We start from the raw sequence: 7,911 nt of genomic DNA, 5'->3' as shown, positions 1-7,911 counted from the left end.
TCCTTATTAAAATTCCACCACCAAATTGAAGATGGAGTGATTTCTCTGCTTCTCATATGGAATTCATCCTCTTTCCTATCCCCAGGCTACTACTAAACCATCCCTGCCAAGCTTCATAAAAATACTTCTAAGGAACAAATGTTCTGTCTTTGGAATGAACCAAATTGAGCCAAAGTATCATGAAATTATCAAACAAACTCCCAGTGGAAAATGCTGGGACATCATTACAAGGTCTTCTCCTTTGTGGATCGGGTACACAGATGGACCTGTACCACATACCCGCCACTGACTTACATACTTCCTTTGATCAAAGGAAACTGGGGCCGAGCATTTGGGGCCCACAGCAGTTTACATCCTGGACAAGCTCCACTTTATGTGTTGGTTGATGCTGGTGGAATGAACCAGAGATCTTCAGAGCTAACAAGCCAAGGCTCCCTTGTTTGGACTGTAACAGACTCATATCCTTTGTGGATCAGACCCGGAGAGTGGGGGACCTGTTACCATACTCACCACTGGGTTACACTATATGCCCATTTCATATTACTGCACACAAGCCGAGTGCTGTGACGCTATATCAGTATATTTTTCAGAGCTAAGTATAAACATTGCCAGCCAAGTCCAATTTAACATGGCTGTTTTCCGTGATTCTGCCTCCTTCATTATTGTGATGATGAGAGAGTTCTTGTTTAAAGGGAAAAGTAAATGGATTTGTCAGTCCCTCAGCTTGTACCCTGTGCAGCACAAGGTTTATCACAAGCAAAGGGGGACTTTTTTTCTGTGAGTTTCTTGTTAAAATAAGAGCAGCATATCATCGGCAGCTTGGATCTTTCCTTGATAATTTCAGAATTCTTTTTTTAAAACTAATTAATTTTTATTATTGTTAGCACAGGTTTACAATGAATATATAATTTCTACATTTGTCTATACATGGTGTATGATAAACCAGTACAATAAATTAAAATAACATACTATCATTAACAGAACCACTTGGTTAATAGGAGAAAAGATAGTGAGCCCTGCAGATTTCAACACACTGCTAGTATTGCTTTAATATATCAGAAATTAGTCTCTCTGAAATGCTTAAAAGGGATTAAATAAGCCATTTATTAATTGGAATTATATTTGGAAATCTCCATTCTGAGGTTAAGATCTCTATGGCTGCTGAGAGAAGCTGGTTAAGTACAAGTCAAAAGGGATGACCATTTATGCCCTTGTTAGTCCAATGAAGCAAATTCTGGAATAGGATTAATTTGCTTATTAGAACAGTGAAATGTTATTTTGATATCTTATGCCACTCTACTTCAGGTTAATTGAAATTCCTATAATTGTTTTTACAGGCTCGCTTTATCTTGTAAACATCTTCTGCTCAGTCTTCTCATTCTGTTTTAAAGGGCTAAGAATTTCCCTTTCTTGCCACTGGTTCTATTTCATACTGTTCTGTCTGGCTTCCAAGAATAATTTCTTTCCAGAATGCCTCCCCACATCCCACTCTCATGGATGGTGCATTTCGTTGTCTTGTTGCATTGATATGAGCTTTTCCATCCTGGAAATGGAATATTGCAATAGGTTTTCTGCTTCAGCCAAAGTTGTTTACTTCAGTTACATATTTCAGAAGAAATAAGCCCGTCTGCTGCTGCATTTTATGATGGGATGCTCACAACAGTTCTTAAATGAATGGAATGTCCAGTGGCAGGACTATGTCAAGGCTGAGAGGTCAAGCCAGCATTTCAAACCTGGGAATGTCACACAGTTTACTAGGCATAGCCAACCACAATGGAGTGGCATGTTTCCTCGACATTCCATGCATATTTTGTTAGCACTGATGTGGTTAAAATACTGCTACTTACCATCTCCTTCACTTCTGTAGGTTCTTTTATGTCACTGGTTGTTGGACTCATCACACTGTTACATGGCAAACTAGTGAGAAAGAAAGAAAGACCTTTTTATCTAATGCTCTTCAGTGGTGGTGCTAGGAATAAGCAGACTAAGCAATTGCTTAAGGCCCTGAGCAGCTCAAGGGGTCCCCAGTTTAGCATTACCTGCAAAATATCATTCATCTTATTTAATGTGGCCTTTTTAACAAGTGCATTGGTATATGTTGTGTTGGTATATTTTTTGGTTTGTGGAAATAATGCAAATAGTGCTTTTAAGGGGGTGGGTAAGAGGGCCCGCAAAAATATTCCTGCTTAGGGCCTCCAGTAGGCTAGCCCTGACTCTGACTTTAGTTCTGAAAATACATCAAGGAAATATTTTTCAGCTGTACATTTTTAGAAAAAAGATACAGCAAACATTTCTTATAGACCCAAACTCCCACTGACTGGAGTGGTTGTTTTCAATGTATAAGAAGTGCAAAAATGGACCCTGACAAGTGTGTGTGACTTTTTTCGTTTTAAGTCAGTGGTGTGCAAACTGTGAGGTGTGCCTGCTAAAGGCGCACGGAGGAACATGGGCGGGAGGGGCAAGTGGTGATGACAGATGGCTCATGACAGCCCCACGCGGCGGGTGGGGCCCACCTCCTGACTTACCTCAGCAGGCCACCTAGCCTGAGGGTCAGTGTGCCGTGCTGATTGCCGCTCCCAGCAGTCTCCACGCCCAGCAGTGGCTCCACCCCCAGTCACCATTGCATGTACCTTCCCTCACCCTGTACACATGAGGGGGTAGAGGTAGAGAGGCAGGTACTGGCCTTGCCCTAATTGTTCAGCCTGACTGCAAGGTAGAAGTCTTGGCTCTGCAGTAAGTGTGTGTGTGTGTGTGTGTGTGTGTACACAGATTCCATTAAAGGTAAGGCTGTGTGTGTGTGACTGGAAAAGTTTGTGCCCCTCTAAGCAATATTCAGCCTTTCCATTTGCACCTGCATCATTCCTCATTTTTTTTTCTGATTCAAAAATATTTAGTTCAGGCAGCAGCTTCCTTCAGAATCTCTCTTGCTCTGTGAGAGACTCTGCTCCCTACCCTTCAGTAGTTTGCCGTGATGCGCTCTACTCTACTCCTTCCTTGTTGAGATTAAGACCATCTCTTTTATAGCATTGAGCTTTTCTGAAATCCCACCCCTTCTGTTTCCTTTATTCTGGTCCATAGTTTCCCAGCCACTGACCCATTTCACCATCCTCAGTCTTATTTATTATTTGTTTCCAGTGGTACTCGCTATATGCTAGGCCAGGGGCGGGCAAACTTTTTGGCCTGGTTTCGGAAATTGTATGGAGGGCCGGTTAGGGGTGGCCCAGCCCCTGCCCCGTGTCCCCCGCCCACTTCTTGCCACCTGATGCCCCCCCAGGACTCCTGCCCCATCCACCCCCCACTCCCTGTCCCCTGACGGCCCCTGGAACCCACACCCAACCCCTCCTCTCATTCCTGAATCCCCCCCGACCCCTGCCCCATCCACCCACCCCTTCTTCCTGACCAACCCCAGAACCCCTGCCCCTGACTGCTCCCTGCTTCCCCATCCAATCCCCCCTTCCTGACTGCCCCCCTGGAACCCCTGCACCCCTTTAACCCCCCATTCTCCACTCTCTGACCACCCCGCCCCCTATCCACACCCCCGCCCCCTGACCACCACCCCAAAGTTTGGCCCAAACTCCTCTGCCCTCTATCCAACCCTCTCTGCTCCCAGCCCCCTTACCGCCCTGCCTGGAGCACCGGTGGCTGGCGGCATGGCTGTGGCTGGTGTCAGCCATGCCACCACGCAGCACAGAGCCCCGGGTCAGGCCGCAGGACTGCAGCTGTGCTGCCCAGAGCATTGTGCCGGTGGTGCGGTTCGCTGAGGCTGCAGGGGAGGGCAAACAGCAGGGGAAGGGCTGGGGGTTAGCCTCCAGGGCCAGGAGCTCAGGAGCCAGGCAGGAGGGTCCCGCGGGCCAGACGTGGCCCACGGGCCGTAGTTTGCTCACCTCTGTGTTCGGCGCTGGATAAACACACTCTGCTAAGAAGCAATCGCTCCTAAAAAGCTTTCAATCTAGTGTGAGCAGAGAAGGTAGGAGGAAGGAATAAGCCAAAGAATTAACATGATCACAGTGACGATTGGCCATATGTTGATACTCCTTTTTTACAAATCAGAAAAGTGACATTACCCACATTTGCCCTCTCCCTCACCATGCTTGGTTAGTTGGTGTCAGTTCAGAAGTGAATTTTAAGGAGGAATTTGAATGTGGAGAGGATACTGGATTTGCAGATTAGCTCAATTCAGAAAATAGTGAAATAGCGCAAAAGAAAGCACGAGTACCACTGTAGATGAAGCAGGCAAATGGTATATTGGGGCTGTCGTCATTGGTGTAGAAGGGGAGAGGAGCTGAAATAGACAGGAGAAGAAAAGTGGGTAGGGGCAAAATTAAGTAGGGCACAGCAGGCAGAGAGAAGTAGCTTAAACTTGATGCGTTAGGAGATGTAGAGCCACTGGAGGGATTCAAAATGAGGGGAGACATGGTCAGAGCAAAGGGCAAGGAAGATGATGTCATCTATGTTGTGTATCAACTTGAGAGCAGAAACATAAATGCTGAGGCAGCTGGAGAGGAGGAGTAGGTTACAGTAATCAAGATGACAGACAAAGGGGGCTTGACTGAGCATTTTAGCTGTAAGGGCTGAAAGAAAAGGTCAGCCATGACAAGCCAACTTACCTAAAAGCACCATTTGAATTTTTTTCCCTCCCTCACTTTAAATGAGATGCCTGGCCTGACCTTCCTCTGTAAAACCTTGCATCTCTTTTCTTCATATTAATATCCATGTCCTACTCTTGCCTCAACTTCCCCTAGAGGCCCTTAGCATGTGTAGCCTTGCTATTCCTGAGACTGATTAGCACTGAGAAATCAGAAATGTTAGTATTAGGTTGAATGGGGTGCTCCTGAAATACCATACTGTGCACCTAGGGGACTCGAGCCTGGACTACAGCCCTTCTACCCTCCACATTCCTACCCCAGGGGAACACTTTGATTCCTTTTGGGATGTCGGGGACATCGCACAGTGTCATCTCAGCAGAGACCAGACACCCCAGAGGCCACAGCCAGCCTAACTGCACATTGCTATCCATACCAAAGAGCCACGAAGATGATCTTGGTGTGGATACTGCCTGTTTATTGATTTTTGCTATTTTGTTTTAAACAAACACTCTAGAGTCACTGCTGCACCACCCTTCATGAACTCTGCCTAAACTTGCTATTTGCCTAGGCTGTTGCTGGGAGAGAGCACAGGATGATTTGTGCTGGCTGTACATGTTGAGATGGTAGAGTTACGTATTATTGTTTTGTCATTTATTATCCTAATCTCCTTTTCCACTGTCCCTTATTCTGAGTTCCCCAGGCCTAATGAAGCACCACTGTTTTATAACTCTGGGAATTCTGATTGCCATTTTATTTTTGTGTGCTCTGACAGACACTCCTCTATATGAGACTGTGTATTAAATATTTTCCCAAGAAAGACACCCTTTATGTTCTCTGCATTAGGAGAGGTTTCCTAGTACCAGGTGCTGCCTTATACGTGAACCCAGGACCCATAGCCCTGAGGGGAAAAAGGGAGAAGGCTGCAGCCACACCTCAGGGCTGGGGTTACATAGATATTAATCTTTACACCCTCATTTACCACTTTTGGCAAAAATGTCATTGAGATGTAATACTGAATCGCCCCCTACCTTCAACTCCCTGCTTCTTATGCTCTTATTTTGTCCTTTTTTCCCTTCTTTTTATTATCCTGACAATCATTTCTGTGAATGTATCACATTGTTTTCTCCCCGGGATGACTATTTTCTACTCGAAAAACTTGGAATTTGCTGCCTTACACACTGCACTAAGCAGCTAAATGCATAAGCCTCTACCGCACCAGCTAAAAGCCACATGGCTCTTAGCTAAGGCTGTAGCAGACTTATTAATCTCTAAATGGTCTCAGTGCCACTAGAGGGGACAGACACCACACCCAGGAGGTGTGCAGGTTACACATAGGTCAGATTTCTTTCATACAGCTCACATTTACCCATATCTTCCTGATTGTTTCTACTTCTCTCTTTAGCCCTCTCAGCTTATTTTTGCAATAATGAGCATATGTGAACTGCTTCTTGGATCTTCATCATTAACAAAAGCAACGTGCCATTGCCCTGGCAACAGACTCCTTGATTTAGTTCCGAGTTTGCTTTCTTCAATGTAAGAGAGCCACAGGGTAAACAAGAACTGTACACAGCTACACAGGTAAACGTGAAACACTGAGAATAGGAAAGGGAAATAAATGCATCATTGACACAGCAACTCAAAACTTCAGAACAAGCATACTCCAGTTCTTAAGCAGCATAAAACAGGTGGGTAAGTTATTGATTGCCAGGAGCATAACAGCAGCTTAACAAAGACATTCACATGACACTTAAGGCCCAGATATACACCTTAACACACTCAAAACTGCCTTCACCAAATAAGGACACTCCACCGGAAAAGTAGATTGCATCATGTGTTGGTATGCCTTCGGACACGACGGACAGACACGCAATTAGGGTATCCTATGTGTTCTGACACGGCCAATGGACACACAGGAATACACGGAGACTGGAGTCCTCCATTATAGTTGTGTGTTTGTTGTAGCAGAAGCTCAGCTACACCCTGCAGAAGCATAGCTGTACCATCCGTTCTCCTCCCCCACATTCCCACAGGGTGCTTACCCTGGGGGCTGCGTACCGATAGCTGATCTAGTCCCTGCTCACTGGGGCAGACTGCAGTCTGTAATTGCCACTCATCATTGGCAAGGGGTCAGGGCCAGCTACCTCTGCCTATTCCCAGGCTGCACCTCTGTAATCCCACTACCTTTGTAGGCCTTCCCCAAGGCCTGCAACCTGAGGGGTTTTCCAGGCTGGAGCTCCCCAGCTCTTCTTACCCTTCCCCAACAAGGTACCTTACTCTCAGGCAGCTAGCCCTTCCCACTCCAGGACTAGAGTGAGACTCTTCTGTCCCCACAGCCCTTTTATCCAGGCCAGCTGTGGCCTGATTACACCAGCCACGCCTGGGGCCAATTACCTTGCCAGCCTCCCTCAGCTGCTCTTAATCCCTTATCCCAGCCACAGGGCTGTTTTTAACCCCTTGTTTTACTGGAGTGGAGCAGTTGCCCCACTACAGGGAGAGATCAGTCTGCTTGGGCTGCCCTGCTGGCTGGGCCTCTCCCTCTCTGGTTGCCCTGGGCTGTTGCTGCTGGCTGGAGCTTTTCCTTCCTTCCTGGGCTGCTGCTGCTTCTGCTAGCTGGTGTTCCCCCTCCCTGGATTACTGCTGCTGTTGCTGAGGGGGGCTTGCCGGCCTGTCTCCCCACCTCTGGAGGGAGAAGCATGCCCCCCCCCACCTACGGGTCCCTCCTGCCTGGCCAGCTGACCGCTGCTCGCTACTGCTGCGTTGGAGCCACTGCTGCCTTCAAGGAGTGTAAGAAGAGAGGATTCCTACCAAGGGACATTGTGGAGGGGGTTTGTTTACAAACTGAGTGACTTTTACCATCTCTGCTCCTGGGCTGGTGGTGACACCTGTTGCTGTTGAGGGGAGTGTGGGGGAGAAGCGTGGAGCCCTCCTCCTTGCCCATCTGCTCCTCTCCTGCCGCCGCCCCCTGCACCACCCCACATACCACCTGGACCTGCTCTTCATCCCTCGATGTGGCTGTTTGTTCCCCCCCTTTCACCACCTGGGACTGTGCGCAGCAGTGAGCAGGAAGGACTGAGTTACACAAGCGCACGTTGGTGCACGTGCCTCCTCCCCTTGGACTTACCCTACCCCCCACAGCTGCATTTGGCTGGTGGGACCCCCCCTCCCTGCTGTGCCCCCTGGCCCCCCGTGTTAGTTTGCCCCTTCCCCCCTTCAGCCTGCCCCACCCGCCACTTGCTTTGACCCTTTGGGAGTTTCCCTTTCTGTTAGTCTGCCTGCCCTGCCCCAGCTCTTCAGTGTTTGTTACCGGCCCCGTCCTAAACTTTGG

At 47.8% G+C, this 7,911-nt stretch overlaps 1 long non-coding RNA gene across 2 annotated transcripts; it reads right to left on the bottom strand.

The window, feature by feature from the left end:
- Positions 1-1,019: 1,019 nt before the first annotated feature.
- Positions 1,020-6,964, bottom strand: LOC123362778. 2 transcript variants are annotated; one of them, XR_006576563.1, is made up of 3 exons: positions 6,856-6,964; positions 1,848-1,917; positions 1,020-1,543 (listed from the first exon to the last, which is right to left on the bottom strand). It is a non-coding gene; the product is annotated as an uncharacterized LOC123362778 (long non-coding RNA). The 2 variants fall into 2 exon arrangements; XR_006576569.1 differs by lacking the exon at positions 6,856-6,964 and adding an exon at positions 2,526-2,703.
- Between the last annotated feature and the right edge of the window lie 947 nt (positions 6,965-7,911).

The sequence above is a fragment of the Mauremys mutica genome, chromosome 1, assembly GCF_020497125.1.
Source record: "Mauremys mutica isolate MM-2020 ecotype Southern chromosome 1, ASM2049712v1, whole genome shotgun sequence".
Taxonomy (NCBI): Eukaryota; Metazoa; Chordata; order Testudines; family Geoemydidae; genus Mauremys; species Mauremys mutica.
The sequence above is the reverse complement of the archived record's forward strand: the minus strand, read 5'-3'. Positions and strand labels throughout refer to the sequence as shown.